This window comes from Diplotaxodon limnothrissa, linkage group LG1 (genome assembly GCF_057381915.1).
Source record: "Diplotaxodon limnothrissa isolate DT_005_m linkage group LG1, D_limnothrissa_male_GT1.1, whole genome shotgun sequence".
Classification (NCBI taxonomy): domain Eukaryota; kingdom Metazoa; phylum Chordata; class Actinopteri; order Cichliformes; family Cichlidae; genus Diplotaxodon; species Diplotaxodon limnothrissa.
In genome coordinates, this window is record NC_140596.1 from 31,388,339 (window position 1) to 31,409,893 (window position 21,555).

The window sequence follows — 21,555 nt, forward strand, 5'->3', positions numbered from 1 at the left end:
GTTTCTTCCTGTTAAAAGGGAGTTTTTCCTTCCCACTGTCGCCAAAGTGCTTGCTCATAGGGGGTCATATGATTGTTGGGTTTTTCTCTGTATCTATGAAGCGCCTTGAGGCGACTTTTGTTGTGATTTGGCGCTATATAAATAAAATTGAATTGAATTGAATTGAATTGAATTTTGATAGGCCAAGAGTAACTGGCATATTTTTCGGAGTGTACTGACAATATCATTAGTTGTGTCTTATAAACACATGATGAAGGCCAGACAATTTATGTCTGACTTCCCATTATCACACAGTCATCAACAAATCATCATCATCAGATTATTAGCATTTCTATCCCTGAACTGTAATGTAGCAAAAAAGTGGTCTATTGTCTACTGTTTGGTATTTTCTAATGTTTTAGACACTTTTATGTGAAGGCATTATTTAAAATATTTTTAATGTCAAATCACATCATTTTTAAAAAAAATGAAGAGTCACTTAAGTGAGTAAACTACAGACAATTTATGGAGGATTATTGGTGTCTTTTCTGGATCATGGAAGGCTGCATTTAACATTTTGATGTTTTGGGCTGCTAGTTGCATTTGGTAATTGTGCTCTGTCCTACATTTAACAATAAATCTGAAATCGGTGTTATTTATAGGAAAGCAGTATTATTTATAGATAGCTTAAAGAAGCCTTACTCCATTATAAGAACTGAGAGAGGAGAAGATTGAACCTATGACCTCAGTATTTTTTAAAATCCTGGCTAGGGCCCTGTCTCTGTGTAAAAACCACAGCAGCGGCTAGAACTCAACGCATTCAGTGGGGGCTGGACTAGCTGGTGCATATCCCCTCGCTGAAAACTAACACACACACACACACACACACACAGTCACAGTCCAGGCTGGTTAATCCAGTTCCATGCATTGTACCTGACGTATCCCAGTCCATTCCGAGAGGAACTTCTCTATCCTGGATTTCCTAATCGCTGCTGCTGGTTGGCTACATTGTATCAGTTCCCACACGAAGAACCAGCACGGCGCTCATCCAGAGACGGTGAATACGGAGGAATTAACCTGGATTGAAAGCTATTTGCTGTGGGAATAATTGACAGAGGGTCGCTGGAGAGGACCGGACTTGTGTCTGGCTTGAGACGGCACCGATAAAAATGCGCTCGGGACTCGGCTGTTTACGCTGTGGACGGTATCTCGAAGTGTGATGGCAGAAGTCCAGTGAATCGCTGGCCTCCCCTCCTCTCTTGTGTTGGATGTCTTGGGGAGTGCGCTGCCACTGCTTTCTGGTGCTTCAGATTTTTTTTAGAGGTTTTCTTATAAGTAAAGCATAATTACCGTTGATTTGTTCTTTTTATGGAGCATACACCACCATGGGCAGACCACGGTTTGGAATAGGAGTGTCTAGCTAAGTCGGTAAGTAAGTACATTTTTTTTCTTCTTTTTTTCTTCTTATTGTTGATAGTGCTACGAGTCGTTAGCCATTTAACGTTAGCCTTGTGTGCATGGCAAGCTGGCTAGCTTTACGTTATGTAGCCAACACAGCATGCAGCAGCAAGCAAGCTAGCCAAGGCTGACTGCACTCTGAGCTCATTGTTTGTCTGCCAGAGAGCTAACGTTACACTTAGATTAGCTCATTACACCGAGCTAAGTTAGCTCTATCTGCTTCTTGAACTTCAGCTAACGTGTGAAAGTGAAGCTGGTACCGTAACCGTTAAAGCACTGCTAACAGATTCTTTAAGTTGAGCTCACGGGTCGTGACAGTTACCCTCGGGGACTGCAATATTTATTAGCCCCAGAATACACTTGGCTGACTTCACTAATAGTTTTTGTTTTTAAACGACCCCCCCCCCCCCCCCCCCATGTTTGGAGATAAAATATGGATCTGGGCAGATTTGAAGCTGCAAATTCCGCCAGTGAAGTGACCACAGTGTTTCCCAATCTGGGTACCGGGGACTCCCAGGGGGTCTCGTTAGTGAATTGCGAGGGGCACTTAAGTAGACATGAAAATGAAAGCCTGATCTTTTAACGTGCTACTAGTGATGATTTAGAGCAGAGTGTGAGGATCTGTGTGAATCTGTTTGAAACCACACGTATACTGGTGTTAACACACACACACACACACACACACACACACACACACACACACAGAGCAGTGTAAACAAGTGCTACAACTCTTGTTACAGGTTGTGGCTTCAGACAAAGTGCTCTGTATTACAGCTAAAAATTTTACAAAATGGTGGATCATGTTAATATGTAGCTATGGTAAGGACTTCCATGGAACCCCCCCCCCCGAAAAAAAAAACAAACTAAAAAAACTAAACAAGTCACGTTTTGTCAGCTCATGTTCTTGGGGGTGTCCCATCTCAGTGAATTGAGTCATTCAGCTCAAGCACAAGATTTCCTTTTTAACAGGACCACTGTGGGCTAACCCTGTGCTCTACCCCATGGTCTGTGCTGCTCCATGGACTGTAACAGGACCACATTAAAGACTAGCAAAGTAGTCTCAGTCTAGTACTTAGCTGCAGGTTAAAGTGTTCAACATATTCATTAGTCAAGATACAAGACTGCAGTAGTGTTAAATGTATTTTTATTTATTTATTTATATATATATATATATTAGGGCTGGGCGATATGACCCAAAATTCATATCTCGATATTTTTTAGCTGGATGGCGATATAAGATATATATCTCGATTTTTTTTTTTTAAGCCATAAAGTAAGAACAAAAAGAGAGTTCTTAGTCAAAGCTGTGTCCCAGATGTCACACAGGCACTTTTATTAACATACAGCACAGATGTACATGAAAAATTACTCAAAATTAAATTATGAGCATTCATTAAATAATCATGCTCCATAAATAAAAGAAAACAAGGTTGTTTTTGTGCTAAACAAAGAGCTCACAATTGTGCAGTCAAAATATAAACTAAAAGATGCTGAGCGTAATAACAAAGACAGATTTCACAGCTGCTCTGTTCCCAAGTTTTGCTGTGTGACTGACAGCCTGGAGTTTGAAATCCGCTTCATAACCACGTCTCTTACAGGTGCCATTTATGGTCCTTATACACACACAATACGGTAATATTACGTTGATGCACAGTACGTATCACTCCGCGAAGCTCCTCGGTAGCCGTAATGCGCCGACAACCTATCAAGCGGTGCAGCTCCGTAGCTGACCAAAGTCGTACTCAAACATTTTGACAGATTGCTGAGCGCCGTGTACCACATAAAATCGGTTCGCGGCCATCAAGCACAACCAGAATTCATACATCAGGCGCGCTATCAACTTTTGAGAGAATGAAAGGATTTTAGGGTTAGCGCTGTTAGCGCTGTTAGCTCGTTAGCGCGGTTAGCTCGTTAGCACGTTGACGCCGTCCAGCCCCACGCATGGGGCGATGCGCAGTAACTCGTTAACGGAGATTTGCCGTGTCCGTCTTGTCGCTGCCTGCACGTGAAGCGATGGGGGAGGAGGGGGAGTTGTCTTCAGTGAAGGCGAGGCGGAGTAACGTTGCGTAGAGACAAAAGTGGACGAAAGAGAGGCAAACTTGCGGCTCCACAACTATAATTATAACGTAACATAGACTATATCGATATAAAGGATATTGTCACATCTTATATCTCGTATAAAAATATATCGATATGTTTTAAAAACTCGATATATCGCCCAGCTCTAATATATATATATATATATATATATATATATCAAAAATGCTCCAGTGTGCAGAATTTTATTATTATTTTTTTAACAGCATGGGTTCATTGGGAAAAAGTGAGACATGGTTTTAATTGTTGTGCAAGCTTGCAACATAAACGTGTCACAGGCTTTGCACAATCCTGCTTAATGTGTACGATGACCTAGTGCTGGCAGTCAATTAAATATGATTTGTTGAGGACATTTGTCATTTGTATTGCACATTTCTGTTTTTGCAAGCACAACCGCTAAGTGCTTACAATACAACACTCAAGGTCATCCATGTGGCATGCCTAAGTGTAAGGATATCTGGCGTGGGTGGATGATCTCGCAATGAGATATTTGCAAGCGGTTGCAGAACCCCAAACTTCAGATATTATTACAGAGTACTCGAGGTAGATGGATAAGTAGGTGAAGCTGATGTCATTTTCCAATAATAGGTTATGAGATTGAAGTACAGAAATGAAACAAACTACAATTTGTCCACCATGAAGCCTTAACAATTTAAATTTAGTGATAGAAGTAACTATCTTCTTACTTTAAGAGCGAAATGCTGTCTGAGCCATCGACTGTACCATCCACCCAAGCCGTAAATGAGGTGAAACCAATGAGAATGAGTGGTTCTTTTGTTAATGAAATGTATTTGTTTACACAAAACTACTATAGTTGACAGTAACTGAATACTCAATCATTAAACATGTCACTGGTTTCTCAAGAGCCTCAGGCATTCCTGGCTAATGCTTCATTTACTATTAAATCAGGTTGGATACATTGTCTCGCGAAAACTCTGGACACCATTTGAAGACACTTTTCTGCACTGTAATATTAAGCTACTTTGGAATAATGTGCATGAAGCGTTTGTTCCCTATTCGGCAATGTGGGACGTGTTGGAAGTTGTTTGAGTCCAGGCCAGTCTGCAGCAGACCTGTGGTTTTCTCATACCAGCTTTTTGGCATAGAGGTGTAAGAGTTCCTCATTTAAGACTTGGTATGCAGTCATTAAGGCCTGACGGGACTTAATGATTTCAAGTGACTTATGTGAAATAATGTCAAGTCAATAGAAATTCACGCACGTGACCCAAGGCAGCATAAAATGCATTCGTTCTGAGGTTTAGTGACGGTTCATATTATTTTCAGTGCAACTAGCCAAATAACCTATATCAGAGCGGGCAGCAAAAGGATCACCTTAACCAGACTAACATTAATTTGCTAGTGGTTCCAATAAATGATTGAGGTCTTTTACGCTTGCTGGAAGAGTGTTTGGTCACTACGTATCATTACCGACTTGTTTTGTATTGATTTCTTTTTGAACACTTTGTTTTACCTAGAGGTTTATTACTCATTCTTCTCATGTCTTTGTCACATTGAAATCAATACAAAAGACGGTAATATAACAGTGTTAAGCCCAGAGGATTTGCCCTGAAATTGAATTCATACATGTGAAAGCACTGGTGTCCCTTTTAATAATAGCAATGTTTCCACAGAGCAAACATGTCCTTTGCTATTTTTTCTTTTGGTGGACAAAATTGAGCAATTTCACTGTAAGGCATAGAGCTGGCATAGCTTTCATTCCAGCTCAGTACCTTTTCAAAGGCAGTTCCTCTCCATCTGATTACCTTTTCTTTTTTTCTTTTTTTTTTAAGTAGTAATTTGTTTTAATCATTATAAGGGTGTTAGGATCCTTGTTATAGCATGGCAGATAGATTTTATACAGTCTGACAGACCATAGCTTGTGAAGTGACTGAACACGAGAGCAACGCCACTTGAGGAAATTCCCATTTCCTTATTCAACAGTATGATGTCCTTGATAACTCAGCTGCTGGTATGTAATGTTTTTAAAGGACAGCAACTGACTGTAAAAGTTACTAATGTACGTGATGGCACTGGGCTTTGGCTCAGATTTGTTTTGCGTTAACTGTGACCAGCCTTTCACCTTTTTAAAAATCTGTTGTGCCTCAGACTATATACCAAAGAAACACTGTGCAAGAAGAGCATTAAAAGTGTTTGTTTTGAGGTCCAGGGCATTAGATTAGTCCAGGGCATTAGATTAGTCCAGGACAAGGGGATTATGTTGGCTTTGTAAGGCTGCCGTCATGTCGTGGCCACACACCAGCTGATAGCAAACTCAGAAAGGATTTAACCTATATCCTCAAAGGTAGCTGGTCATTTGAAGGCTTACGGTGCCTTTTATTTTCAAACCACTTGAATTAAGCCTTTTTTACAGGTGCACATATATCCACATATTCAATTATACTCCTGGGTTTTACATTAGCAATGAAATGGATCATGAGGAATGAGACTCATATGGATTCCAGTTCCCTTTGTGAAGTGGCGAGTGCTTTAATGCAGTTAGTGTCAATAGGCAGGTTGTGATTAGATGAAAATCTTTGTACTTTAAAACATACATGCAGCGTTTCTCCAAGGTTAAGATTCTTTTGAAGCGATCCACTCTGAGTGATGGGGGGATGGGCTTATTGAAGCACTGCAGGGAAGCTCTAACATGGAACGCTTGAGTGCCTTCAGAAAAACAGCATTACCTACATGACCTGACCTCCAAATTGTAGTCAGTAATTGTTAATGCAATATAGCACTTGGTTAAAATAGCTACTTACCTACCTACCATAGTGCATACTGTGTTCCATTGGAACAGCTAACCTGCAGAGGTGCAGCTTTCGCTATTTCCTTTGCATGTGCACACAGTTGAAAAGGAGTGAGGGAGACACCTGGGACTTCATTTCACACTTCTAGCATGAAGAGAAAGTAGCATAGGCTTTGGTAACCCAATATGTTCTGATGGCATATTTAAATCCTTTTTTTGGGGGGACAACAACTTAAGAAAACGGTTGATTGTTTATATTTTTAGCCTGTGCCGCTGTGTGTTGCACACTTGGCTACCTGTGAATTTTGACTATGCTGTATCTGCTTGTAACAGCTGACTAGGTCTGCAGTGAGTTCAGACTTTGATTAAACAGTTCCTGTAATCAATCAAGTGCTCCGTGGAGTGTCCTGTCTTGTTTTCGTAGCTTGTGGAAAGACAGGTGGGTGGACGGTTCAGAAGTGCTTATGTAATTTCCATCATCTTTCGATATGAACATGACTGTCGAGATTATAATGTAAAAGGCCGCGGCAAGGCTTAAAAGCTGCGCTACACCTGAAAACTGCGAAATATTACTGAAATGCGTAATTATGTAATGCAATTATTAAAATGGTGGGTTTTTTTGTGTTTTTGTTTATTTTTTTATTTGCTTGTTCAAGCATAGTAAATGCAGGACAATGGAAACTGACAGTCAGAATAGATGGCAATATTTATTGAGCCATCCATTGTGTGGGTGGGCTAGGGAAGCTTGTAGTGGGGGGAAAATGTGCCTCATCTGGCCCCCAAAATAGATTTTATATATGAAAACTGATTGTGTGGATGTTGCCGCCGTCTCTATTTCCTGAGGCTACCATTTTGTTGACAAAGTTGAGGATGTGACAATTGTCGTGCGGGCTGTAATGTTGTATCAGAATATGCAGCTCTGCTTCAGGTTTTGCAGCTTTCATTGGATTTCTCACTTGTGAATTGCCCATTACAGCGGGGGAGGGGGGGGGGGGGCACTTTGAATGCTTGTTGCACAGCTGCTGTTTTGCCAGAAACCAGTGATCCATCTTTTCCTGGGATGTGAGCCCAGGTTACACTCAAGTCTCCCCCACACAGGCTATAAAGATATTGTCAGCTTTTGTGGCGCAGCACAGACTTGAGTGCTGCAGAAATGCTGTCTCATTTGCTTTTGGTTTGAAGTATCGTCCCGTGTGATTGTAGAAAGGAAAGCCACAGCAATTATGGGGGTCGATTCAAAAGGATAGTTGTGTTTCTGTTATTACAAAACCTTTGGGGTTTTTTACCACACCATTGCATTTAGTGCTGCCTTCACTCCTCCATTCATAAGCAGTGTGACCTCATTAATCAGTGGTGCATCACTTGTTCCTGACAGTGGTTATCTTTTCGCTGCTACATGCACATCTATAAATGGTTGATTAAAATAGTAAAGAAAATGCTACAATATAATATTATTTTTTTTCTAAGTTGCTCTACAGAACATACAGCGTATCCATTTTTTGACGCGAAGCAATTATGTCTTTCCCAGATATAAGCTCGCTTTTAGCTGTAGGAATGTCATGGTCTTTTATGAAGATATGTTTTTGAGTTGAGCTTAGTGTAGAGCAAGAAAGGTCTTTGAAGTGATGCGCGGGAATTCCTCAGAGCACATCAATAGTGTAGCGTGGTGGCAGTGAGTGGGAGGCTCTATCCCTGTTGCCCTAATCATACAGCAGAATCCACTGTCATCTGTAGAATCAAAGAGAAACTGTTGTCGCTCTCAGATGACACCAGCCTTGCTTGTTATATTGATGAGTAAATGAGAGAACATCCACAATTGCTGCAGTCTAATGTGAAAAACACGGATGATCAATTGGAACGGCAACCACTTTCAAAGAGCACCATTTCCTTCGTCAGTCTAAAACTGTGCAAGTGTTAACAGAGATCTACTATCCTGTTTCATCCCTCTGCCCGGGCATGCATGGAAACAGATGTATAGAATTTTAATGTTGTTTTAGTTTGAAACGCATTCCCATCAAAGCGGCTTCGGTTTAAAGCCCACCAAAGGGTTGTCGTTCGAGGTGCACGGCGATCATGTCCAGTTCCTTTTTACTGTGCATGGATAAAGAATTAACTGGGATTAAAGGCTGTAGTTGTTTGATTTTTGCAGGGCTCAATATATCATGGGGCTAGTTTAGTAGGCATTATGTATTTTCAGCTGTTCAGTAATGAAAACATCACTGAAGAATTTAGTGCTGGATCTTCGAGCAACAGTAATAGGCCAGGTTTTTATTTTTGCTTTAAATTGTACAGTGATTTGAGATGTGCTTTACACTTGCGTTATCGGATAGAACAAACTGGAAATGGATGTATTGCAGATTTATTGGTGTTGGTGTAAATGTTTAATGTGTTGATATGAATTGTTTTTTCTTTGATAGAATTTAATACAAAAAGATGTTGAGTTAATTTAGAAACGTGTATTATTAGACAGCTTGTTGATTAGAAAAGTTTAATGTAGTAGTTAAAAATTTAAAAGGAGCTTTCTTGTGCTAATTGACCGATATCACTGTTGAAAACCTTTGTTGTCTAATGGCTCTGTAACACTAGAATAAAAAATTAGGAAAGCTGGCTTCTTGGTCAGTGGAGTCCAAAATCTTAGTGAATCCATTGACCTGGTTTGCTACTGGTGACGGATTTCAAGTACTTGTGGCGACCACTTTCTGCCAGGGTCGCCTTTGGGGAGGGAACCTGTTCACAAAAATTTGTGTTTTGATTCAGACTGACTGCAATCACTCTGAGATTAGCAGAGGTTTGGGAATAAATGCTGTCCAATTTATAGACACAAATCAATTGCCAAAAAATTCGCAATTGATCGGAGTCAGTCTGTGCCGATGAGTTGCTTATCTGTGATGCATTGTTTTGCAATAGGAGACGGCGCTCAACTGGTTGTCATCTAGTTGCGAAGTGGTTGTAATCTGGTTATATTCTCATATAAAAGCAAGGTTGCCAAACATCTATCATTTTGTAGTTAAGCCCCGCCCTGCCATAACTACTACATCATTATTCAGGGGGAATTTCCAGTCTTGACTGGACTTTGTTTAATGTGATTTCTTTGTGTATGTAAACAGCAACAGATTTGCGATTGTTACAGATTTCTTACAGTGAATCACTATATTATCGTAAAGAGATTTCATGTAATTGCCAGCTTCACCCTATTTAATCACAAACTGATAACAAACTGGTTCTGTTTCATTGCTGTTTTATCACCATCTTGACACACCAAAGTCGCTTTGAATAGTGGTTACAAACCTAGTCTCCATCTTTGAAGCAGTTCATTGCACAGAGACCCAGTCATTTTTATTTTTTGGTGCTACAGTCTCCCTCCACTGTTTTCTCTAGTGTCACTGTAGCATAAAAGTCAGTATCAGCATTGGTTCCAAAAACCCAGTATCAGATGGGCTTTACAAAAAAATCCCAATGAAATCAACCAATCTTCTATACAACAGTCAGCTTTGGCACGTAGTTACAGGAAATCTTATTTGGGGCCTCAGGCTTCAACAGTACTAGTTGTTTGGTTACCCTGGGTGACCACATTTGGATCACTTCCAACTATTTTGTGTAGTCTGCTGGCAGTTTTTGTTAACTGGCACACTGATTCTTATGTCCTTTTTCTACCTAGGCCAACCAGATTGGGGCTGTTGTGTGCTGTTGTCAAAATATGCTTAGGTCTATGATAATAATCAAAACACAAAACAAGTAATGAACAAACATCAAACAAAAACAAAGGGGAAATCAGATCTGCAACATTGTGTTGGTTAGCAACATTATTTTGCGCTATGGGAAATTTATAATGAGACTCTTTGGCTGATAATAAGTTTATCAAAAAGATAATCACCAGATTACTTTGTGTAACCAAAAAATCTGACGGAAAGCACCACAAAATGCAAATGAATTAAAATACTAAGGCCAGAAATCAGGAAATTTAAATCTAATCAGCCTGCAGGAAGTCATTATTATCTGTCCCTGTTCATTTTTCCAATTAATCTGACAAGACGCTGGAACAAATTCACTTATTTGGACAGCAAATGTAGGTCTTACCCCGATAAAACTGTGTTATGCGATTTCACAAACGATCAAGGAAGATCAGTGGAGAAACCCGGTTACTCTCAAGAGTAGAGATCCTATTTAAGGTCGAGATTGTGGGCAGAGAAAGCAGTTAATCAAAAACACGCAAATGGAGCAGCACTCGTGCATAGTCTCGCAAGTAGTAGCTCTTGTGGCTTTAACATTAGTGGTTTGAACTGTCCTGACTGGTTTGCAAAAAAATATGGGTGTGTAATGTTTCAGTCAGCTGCTTAGGGCAGATTTATGCCTTTGGATTAAGATGCAGCAGTGTGAGGTTAACACAGGCTGTAAAGGGTTCATGGGAGTAATGGAACAGCTTAGTCTTCACCATCATTTTCTATTTCTTTGAGAATGTAAACAACATGGACATATTTGCTCTTTTTTTTTTTTTTTTTTTTTTTTTTAAATCACGTAAGCACAGCATAGCAAATACATGAAGGTAAATGATATTACTTGGTTGGGAAATAAATACACAGCATGGCACAAAAATGTACAACACATCCATCTAGTGAGGTAGCAATGCCACGACAGCCAACGGGTTAAAATCCTACGCTGAACCATAAATCACTTCCCACGCCGTAGGCATCTATAAACAGGAGCAGAGAAACAACTCGCCAGAGAAGCATAAATTCAGCTTTAGTGTTATTAGTAGTGAAATGAAATATTAGGATGCTCCAACGTGTGAATATATCAGACTAAATATACTGCAGCTAAAAAAGAGCACACATGGTATGGTCTGCATATTGTGTGATTGGTTGTTTTAGCTTTTACTTGTAACATACAGTAATCTGCCGGAGAAAGCCTGTTTGCTTTGCATTTTAATTTGGCAGCCGCTATAAAAGAAAATTGATGATGCTGGGGAAAAGGGAGAACAAACAGGCATGGGGAATAGGAGAGGTAGATGGAGAATTGAAGGAGAATCATTTGCATTGGTGACAACACGAGGACAAAGCAAGCAAACCTCAGCTCTTATACTTTTCTAAGTGATGGTGCGTTTGAGCTCCGACATAGCTGAGTTGCATTTTTGGAGGCGGAAACACATTTCCTTTAATGGATGACCAAGTGGTCACGGTGGCAGCAAATGTGTAAACAAGGATGTCAAATGTCCAAATAAGGCGAATGTATTTAAACTCGCGTTCTAAAGGAAAGCTGGTCTAGACCTCTGTCACATGGTCCAGCATGGAAGATGCACTGTAGCTCCAAATATTAAAAACTATATTAAACAGTATTGTTTAAGGTTAATACACAGTGAAAAGTGGGACCACTCATTAGCTATAACCTATTATAGGTATTGTGTAATAGACAAGTCAAAGAAAATGATTTAATGTAGCTATTTTCCCCATTACAGAAATGCAGCATAGAATGCATTTCTTACCTCGCATACGATTTCCAGCACTGCAAACATTGGTGGTGATAGAGTGTGCACCTTAGGCCTTACTGTCAGATGTTACTGCCCACGTTTCTGTGTGTGTGTGGTTTTTATGAGCAGTTGCGTTGTGAGTCTTTATGCTTCAAGTACAAAGTTAAAGTGCCCTTTAAAACAGAGGCAGCCTATTAATTTTCCCCAAGGAGCCACATGAAAAACTGGGACTGTTGTGGAGGGCCACGCCAATAAGCTTATAAGAGATACAATTAATATTAAGCAGAACTTAGTGTAGCCTGTTGGTCCCAGTTTCTCATTTGGCCCTTTGGGGAAATTGATTGCCCACTCCTGATTTAAGATGTGATTTTTACATAGTGTGCTGCAGATAATTTGTCAGCAATAGATTCCACGCTGTCAAAACCAGTTCTCTGATCGAGAGTGAATTGGGTCCAAATTATTGCTTACTCTTGATTCTTGTCATTTTTTGCACATGACACTTGTGTCTCTGAGGGACAGATCAGTGCAGCATTGATTGTGGGTAGCCACCATGTTAGAGTGACAATGCCATTTGAAGCCTCGCTTGTTGACTCGGCCCCTGTTAGGCAGCTGCTGGAAGAGAGGCAGGCAGTTATTTGAGGTTAATGGTTGTCCTCAGCCTTTCTCTAGTTGGACATTCACATGGCAACACCACAACTGTCTATGGTACAAACAGTAGTGCAGTGTATTAGTCACTCACCAGTGGCCTGCTGTTTTCTCATAGTTGGACTTTTGACACTCTGTAGGAGCGGTTATGCCAGTGTTCACTGTGGTGCTGTTGTTGCTTTATTACTGATTTCTATTGTTCAGTCATCCTCAGTGTAGTAGGTTAATAGAAGATTCCTCGTGGAATAAACTAGTATAAAAGCCTGAAAGGTCCAGAGAATTTGCGAGTAGATACCATTAACTTGACTGAATGCACTGTGTGCAGATGGGTATTTCACTTTTCACTAAGAATTTGTTGGAATCCTGCCTGGTGAGCTGCCCGTGCAGGAATGCATGTAATAAACAGTCGACAAAAGACTCTAGGGAAAAAAGTAGTGTCTTTATCTTTTCTGCTGCACACACACACAGACACAGAGAGCAGTGTTATTCAGGGACTTTCTGCTCTTTAGCCCGAGGCCATGTTCCTTTCACATCTCTTCCTTCTCCCTCATTTGTCAGTCAGTATTTAAGTTAATAAAACAAGCTTATTTTAGCTCGCACATTTCAGCTCCTTTTTCAGTTTACATTCTGGGTCGAGGAGGAAAACCTTAATATTGATTGATGGGGAAATATCATATATCGGCTATTCAAAATAATACTTTAACATTTCAGTCGGTGCAAAGCGCTTCAGCACTGTCTCTCACTGGTATATGCATACTACACCTGATTTAAAAAAAAAAAAAAAAAAGTAAGACATTATAATTTTGCATTCTTACTTGTGCACCTTTTCTCTTGTGCTTTTTTCCTAAAGTTTTCTCAGTTTCAACCTGAAACCTTGATTTTTATCTTTAAAATGTTGGGAAAATACACAATGTTCATTATTAGTGATCTGAAATTAGTGATCTCAGGCATCTCTGTGTAGAATTTGTGGATCGGTGTTTTGTGGATGGCTTCCAACTACTGCTCCGTCCTTACAGGCACCTCGCTTGACGTGTCAAACTAAGAAAGTCCAAAGTCCATGAGGCTCTGCTGCAGGAGTGTTCTTCCAGAATGATAATTGTGATATCTTAAAATGAGGGTCCAGATTCTCTCTTAAGTAGTAAACCACGTTGAGATCTGGTGACCATGATGGTCATAGCATGTCAATCACATCATTTTGTCACCTATTGAATATTCAGTGAGACCTCGTGCTCTCTCAGTGAGGCATTGTTATCTTGGAAGAGACCACTCCCATTTGCATAAAGTGTTTCATAACAGGATAAAAGGTAATGAGGGTTAGCCCACACGTCTACATTGTGATGAGTGACTCATCACTTTTTTCCTGTTCTCTATAAACCATTCTCATGCCTATGGTTTTTGCAACACTAAACACACTTGTGTAATGAGAGGGTTAAGCCCTTCAACCCTCATCTTGAAATCCCTCTGTATGTAATTGTTATTCGACTGTTGTTACTGACAGTATGATTGTGCCCTGCATTGGAATTTTCAGCCAACTGAGAAAGAGTTAGTCCGTTGTTTTTTGGTACTTGCTGCATAGTCATCAGATATTCGCTGTTGGCAATATTTACCCAAACATATTTACCCAAGTTTTCCATAGATGTAAATGCAGATGCAATTTCCTGCCAGTCTGTGACTAAAGCTCCTCCCCGCCATTTTACTGAAACTGAAGTCTTGCAGATTAGCAATTGCAAGTTTACATGAAAGTGTTTGTGGTAGCTGTGATTTCTGTGTACTGACTGTCCTCTGATTTAAAAGTGTGAAAAAGGAAATGTGCAGCCTTAGTGCGTGCAGTATTGTCTAAGTCAAGAAATCAGTCAGTGATCTAAATTTGATGACTGACTAAAGCCTGACAGCAGATACTCGGAGTAAAGTCTCAAAGCGAGGAGGAGCTTGATCGTATCACTTTGACTAACCACCTCAAGCTTCAGCCCTGCTTTGTTTGATTAAATTAGCCATTCTTCTTTGCTTTACTACAGCTAAATAATCAAAAAGAATAAATTGTGTGTGTTTTCTGAAACACCTTTTCTTGAATTTAGTGGAAAATGTCATGATGTCAAGTAAATTTGTGAGGGAGAATTCGTGAGGTCATATGGAAAGATACCCAAGGTGCTAAGGGAATCCAGCTACACTAGGTTAAGTAATAATATGTTGAAGCTGGTCTCTGTTGATGTTCCAAACAAAGTTCTTATAAGGATGTCAGCCACTCTGTAGCCAACACTTAACAGGAAGTTATTTTAAGCTTAGAAGACAAAGACAATACCTTGACGTGTCTGTGAAGGTTCTCAGTCATCCAGGTCATCGTAGTCAAAGGAGCTTGCAAAAGAAAAGCGTCTGGACAATACCTTGACTTTCTCTTGTCAGTGGGACATAAAAAAGAATCACCAGACAAATTTGGTCAAAACAGATTAAAAGGTTTCGGTAGTGTGTACACAATGTTTAACCAGAGGTAAATGAAAAATACACTGGCCTTATTGTGACAGCATAGCTGGCACAAAGCTTTTGGGTAGTAGGGACCATCATCTGTGACATTACAGAGTTTTTATTGCGTATTTGTTTTGTAGTGTTTCTTATTCTCGCCTTAAAGGTTAGATTAATGTGTGGGGGTAGGTATTAGTTCATGTAGTTCACATCTGTGTATGCACTGTGATCATTTTATTTATAGAGCACTAACCACCATGGTTTGACTGTGGGTTTAACAACATATTTATAGTTTAGTATATGGAAACATTAAGTTTCCACAGGTCATGTGCATGACTTGTGTGCCTTATTGACATCACCCCACTTTGAAAGCTGCTGCTACAAGAAATTAAATATAGAATTAAGATGCTTTGTTGTCCTAAAGGATTGCTGGGTGTATCCAGTGTATATCCAATGCTAAAGGAGATGATAAAGAAAGCACTGAATGACCTCTCCTTGCATTTTGAGATTTCAGCCAGCTCTTAGAGATTTCACTTATATATTTCAGGGTCATTTCACTCAGTGGGCAGACTCCCTAAGCAAAATAAAAAAAAGAAGAAGATAAAAGGCTGATTTCCTACTGCTAAAGCCTGGGTTGTTTATTTTCAACAGCTCACTGACTCAAGTTTAAGACCATCTCTAAAAAGCCAACGAGGTGCTGAAAAGAAAATGCCCATTAAACAGAAATCATACCCCATCATGTCGAAAGCAACTGAGCACAAGTGAAAATGATATTGAGGAAAAGGGCTGATGTCTGTGTGCTTACCAGTAGATGTTATTAAGTTGTATGGACTAGTCCTCTTGATAAATGTTATTAAAATACTGAAATGCTGGTGCTCTTGGATACACTTTCTATCATTTGGCCTTGTGTGCATTTCTCTACTGAGCTCCTGTTTAAGTATTTATGGTATTTATGGTATTTGGATTAAAAACACTGCCAATCAGGAAGTTGCTTCCACTTAATGTTTGTTTACTTTTTTTTTGGTTTTGAATATGTCTATTTTTGAACCTCTGTTGATGGACGTGGATCTTTTGGTACCTAGTATGACAAAATGTCATCTTTTTCCACTTTGATTGTCATGTAGGAACACTATGTTGACAGCAAAGTAAGACAGATAGTCAAGACCAGACATTAAATTCAGCACAGCAAACACGTAACGCGAACATACCCTGAGGTTTTCATTTTACCAACATCGCATATCTTACTTTGGTGGGGTTGTAGATGTCAACCTAAAGTCAACACAAAGCACTTCAAGAGCTCTCTTATCTACACTTGTTATTCTCTTTCGTCTGAATAATTTAGTTTCGTTTAATGAGTTTGTGCTCTACCATTGCAATAAGCATTAGTAAACCAGTTTCATTTAGAAATTATTCAAGTGATAGCAGTCAAAAAAGATATGTCTAGATTGCACTTGATTTTGTCTAGTTTGTGTTTGATGTACTCGATAATGTTGCTAAGCAGCTCTTTGTAATGTACTACTTGATCCTTTTTATCTCACAGTCTTGCTGAGTGGTTGTCACTTGCCAACAGTCTGTCTGTAACCAAATTAGTTTAGGCTTGATAAGACTACCAGAGCTGTGGAATGAAATTTCATACTCTTTGTTGAATTATCTTGAACCCCTATAGAAAGAAGACCGTTTTGTGTCAAGGGGAACCTCTTCATCAGCTCTAACTGATATTACCACAGAAGTTATTGCTATGGTCCCTTCTGTTTCAGTGTTTAAACAGCTCAGATGCTAAATATACTGTTGCATTGTAATGCAGATGGCACCATCTTTTTTTTCTGTTTTGGCTTAAAGGGCTCCATCGAGTGTTTTAAGTCTCACTACCTTGTGGAGGAATGTAATGTTGTCGAAGTCAATCATCATTACCACAGAGGAGATGTTACTCTTAAACAAGGCAGTTTGTCCTGCAGTATTAACATTCTAATTTTACCGCTTTGTCCTTGTTCGTGCAGTCTGTGTAGCTCTTTGAAGACTGATAAACAAAGCTGTGATTGGTTTTATTTTTTATTTTTTCCACTGACATTTTAAGATATTGGAAACAATTCCACCATGAGTGTTGTGCACATTTTTAAAAAAAGGAGAAAATAGCCTAGATGTCTTTGTGCAGGTGTTCTCATTGACTTGTTAGTGTTGGGGATTGAACAGATATATCAGCTGTTGGTGATTCAGAGTTCGCAGCTGGTAGTTTTTAGGCGTTAGAAGATTTTACATGTGTGTTATAAAAAGAATTGAAAGTTGAATTGGGCTGCTTTATTTTATTAACTGTCTAGATTATATTGTTCTACCACAAAGTGCTGGTTAGTGGAACATATCACTCAACCCTGTTCTATATGAGGCTTAATGCTAAGTAGTTATTTTTAATGAAATGCAGAGTATTGGTTTAGTGTGCTGGTATGGATTCCAAAATAAAAAATAAAAAATAAAGTGTGCGTATGTATGTACATATATGTACTTGTGTGTGTAGATATATATGTATGTATATGTATGTGTGTCTGTTACTTGTAGTTATTACTGCCTGTTACCTGTGGTAATGCAATTTATAATTTATATATTCTGTATTCAGTTATGAAGGCTCTAATTGTTGGTTGCGAGCTGCCGCTTAGATGCTTGTATCTGCCCGGGGCTGTTGATGGGTCTGTATGCAATGATGGGCGTAGCTGCGGGAAGTTTATTGTTTTTTTTTGTTGATGAGTGAGTATAGGGGTGGGATTTAATAAGTTTTCTTCGTCCCACTCCTTTTTCAGGCAAGTTTTGTTTTTTGTTTTGTGTATTTTATGTTCAATATAGGTATTTGTTGTGCCTGAAAATGAATAAATAAATGAATGAATGAATGAATGAGTGTGTTCTTTTAAGTGATAAGATGTTCTTTCTATCTTTCACTGCTAAATAGGTGATAAAGCCCCTGGTGTGGTATTTGTGACGACGTTCCACTTTCATGTTGGTGTGCAGAGATGACAGGCTAGATGAATACTTGTCATCTTGAAGTGTTCCTGTGCCCCACGTGCAAACATATAGATGGATGCAGTAATGTATTACTAAAAATTCCTTAGCAATATCAACCCTAAAGTCTCTCCACTGGGAGATTGCGCAGTCAGTGTGCCTATTGTGCAGCTGGCCATGGATGCAAAGAAGAGTGCCATAGTAGATGCCGCGACTGCCGCTACATCAGCTTCCATTGAGACAGAGTGCCTCAATTATAGAACGGAGAGAGCAGAGATAATTAGAAGTGTTTTGAGAATCTTAGAGACTAGCGTTGGTAATTCAGAAATCATGGCATAGTGGAATGGCTCGGCATGTTAATGGAGTTGCTCTTGTTTCTGCTCGAGTCCTCTTTGAGCAGAGGAAAAATCAATATGGCTCTTTGTCAGTGTTTTAGGATTGGGGGTTTCTTACTCTCTTGCCAACGTGTGCGTGTTCTTTTCGCTCTCTGCATCAGCTCTAACCACAGACAAGCCACAGTGTGAGTATTTATTTCTTCTCTTAGGTGAGTCTAATTTCCTTTTAAAGTACCCACCACTCTTTGACTACTTGACAAAATTCAGATGATCTTTTAGTGCATTTTTGTTGATGTTTTCTTTGCCATGAATAGCGGTGAATAGTGTTAACACTGTGCTGAGGTTATTTCTAAGAGCATTTCACTAATACTTTGTGACAGGCAGAAGAATTTGATTTACTGGGGCAAGCATTTCCGTTATCAAATGACCGTAAACGCACTTGATGTTCTGTAGCTTTGAATCATCTGAGGCATATGTTTATTTCGAATAGTTCAAGCCTGATATTTATCTCAATTTGATTACAATTCACGCAGAGTTGCCTTAATCTGTCAAGTACTTAAACCTCCAGATCAAGGCTTTATTCTTTCTTTTAATCTATTGATATCACTATCAAAGGAGGGGGAGGGGCGTAAGCTGTAAAAATGCAGCACCTTATAAAAATTAAAGTAGTTGTTAGCCCCGTCTGTTGTGCCATTTTTCATTTCTTTAATCTGGCAGCTTTTGTTGTGCAGAGCGATCATCTCAAAATGCTTTGTTTAAGCATACAACATAATTACAGAGGCTTCACTAGGCAAGTAGATTTTTGTATAGCCCCAGCTGAATCCGTTGGCAGTTACCATTTCCCCACTATTAGACATGTCACTTCAAGATGTCATCTTTTTCCATCCATGACATTTCCCCTATTACTGCAGTCATCTGCCTTAAATAGATACTACTAACAATAAGGTTTTATAATTAAGGAATTTGGTTTCTTCTTGTAACAGTTGCTTGAAACGTTTGTACTGTTACTGATATGAGTGATTGGCACTGAAGTTAGACTGATTTGTAAAGTTACAACAATGCAGAACTGGCATGATGTTCTGTTGGTTTGGTTATCAGCTGTGAGCTAGACACTCAGAAGTCCATTCACATTTCCTTCTGGAACAAAAATGCAAGAGCTTTAGCGAGGCACACGTTGGAACGGTTTGACAACGCACCAGTGCAGAGTTGGTCTTCAAAGCAGGGCGAACACTATGCCAATTTTATTAATCATGCAGGATGTATTAACTCGCTGCCAGAATCTGCTGTTTGTGTGGTCACAGAAAAATAAGCCTGCCACACATGGAACTTACAATGAGAGTGAACACTAAGCCTGGTCAGTTTTGTCCCAGTAATAATGGATCACTTAAGTTAATTATGAATGTGTTGCTCTTGTCGGTATATTTTGTGATATGCCAAATATTCAACTTTCCTCAAGTGCTTATTAACAAAGACTTAATCTGACTGGTGGCAACATATTTGCATGTCTGCATTCATCAATCAGACAGTAATTATTAGGAAACCTTCAAAATCTCTCTGGGAGTGATTGCAGTCAGTCCAAGTCAGACTGGGAAGGGTTGTCTCAGGTGACCTGTGCAATCATCTTGCAGAAGTGGTCATAAATAAAAGGTTCAATAGTTTTAAATGATTTTTTTCCTCCATGTTTTGCTCTGACATCTACAATAAGTCGCAGCAAAAATAAAATGTTGTCTCCTGGAATCTGCAAAGGCTTGTCTTGGTTTTTGTGCACGCTTTAATACACCTGCTCGGATACGGTGCTGAGAGGGTGTAATGTCAAGACGTCAGTTTCCTAATGCATCTAACCTTTTCTGTGAGCAAATAGTTTAAATGTCAGTGTAGTTGATCACATAATAGATTTTATTTATTTAATATTCCAAAACAGTCTGTGGGGCAGCAGAGGTAAATATTTGTAGTCGAGTTTAACATTTACGTTGGCATTTCAGCTGTGATCAAATGATGACTGCGTTGCCTTATTTGTCCACCTTAGTGTTTATGTACTGATGTGACATTGATGCAAGATGTAAAAGAGTGTTACTTCTGTTCTGTCACCTAACCCATTTTACTGGAACACTACTGTGGACAATATACCTTTTAAAGCGGCGTTGTGTAAGAGCTTTAAGTTTTGCTGCCCAACAGCAGCTCTTCTACATCTGGTTTGGTCTGAGTCATTGTTCTGCCAGTCCAGAAATCGTGGAAGACTACTGCAGAAAAGACTGGAAGACTTTATATTAAGAGGTTATAGAGTGTTGAGTATAATGTATTAACTCATTCACTGCCAGCCATTTTCAAATCAGGTAACTCCCCACTGCCCCACTGGGTTTTTGAGCATTTTCACTCATTTTTGAAGAGCCACAGAAAACTGTGTGTTATGATCATATAAACGCTGAACCTACCAAAATGAAGAACAGACTCTCTTCTTTCATCCAAAAAAAAAGCTTGTTTCTACCATTTTCCATTCTTTAGTAATCAGCTGTAGAAGAGAGGTGGGTTCCACCAAAAATGCCTGTTTTGACCAAAAAAAGGGAGAAAACGAGCTTTTTGTGAAAAATACATTTCAAGCAGAAAAGTGCCTTTGACACTAATATTTCTTGCTTTGTGACACCTCTAACATATAAAATAGTTTTTCACTTCTATAAAACAGAAATAACACTGAGAAAGGTTATGTTTTATCAAAACAATTTATTTACAAATATATGAAAAAATCAAATTCACTGACAAGCTGCCCGAGGTTGTATTCTGGCCCCTCCCATTGAAAAACGTAATTGACGTCTATAGACGTCAATGGCAGTGAATGAGTTAATTAAAAAAAATCAACCTTTTAGAAATGGGAGATTGTAAAATTTATCTTCACTCATATGGAAGGCAGCTGTCTAGTGAGCCTCCATTTGCTTAGCATTGTGAGTTACTGTTGTTGGCCTCTTTACTGCTCAAGATGCTGGCTGACCCACAGACTCCTGATTCCCATCACTTTGATTGGCTGCTAGTGTTTATTTTTTGATAATCAGCTCAAGCACACAATCCAATTACACAGAGGTTAGTTTGTGAATGCGCGCCCTGAGTGAAATTAAGAAGATCTGAGAACATCTGTAGGCGTTGGGTTTTAACCCCCCCACCTCCACCCCTCTGCCCAAAGTATCCATAATGACATTTTACAAGACAAAGTAAGCATTCAAGTTGGTCTTCTTTTGTCATGTTGGGCTTCTACTAGCAGTTAAAGCCATAAGATTTGGTTTTTTTTTTTAACACGCCGCAGACATCTAAACAAGGCATGTGAATATGTGACATATCCCACCAATCAGGGCTGAATACATCCGGTTAAACGGTTGGGTTTCCCTACTATTATGACAACA

General features: G+C 39.4%; 1 protein-coding gene across 4 annotated transcripts in view; it reads left to right on the plus strand.

The window, feature by feature from the left end:
* The first annotated feature begins 813 nt into the window (after positions 1-813).
* Positions 814-21,555, plus strand: part of znf609b (zinc finger protein 609b) — an 82,830-nt gene continuing 62,088 nt past the window's right edge. For 3 of the 4 annotated variants that reach the window (XM_085349805.1, XM_085349816.1, XM_085349823.1), the window contains exon 1: positions 814-1,407. The gene's annotated coding sequence lies outside the window, so the exon portion shown is untranslated. Of the gene's footprint in view, positions 1,412-21,555 lie in introns of all 4 variants that reach the window. The other variant, XM_085349810.1, reaches the window with a different exon arrangement.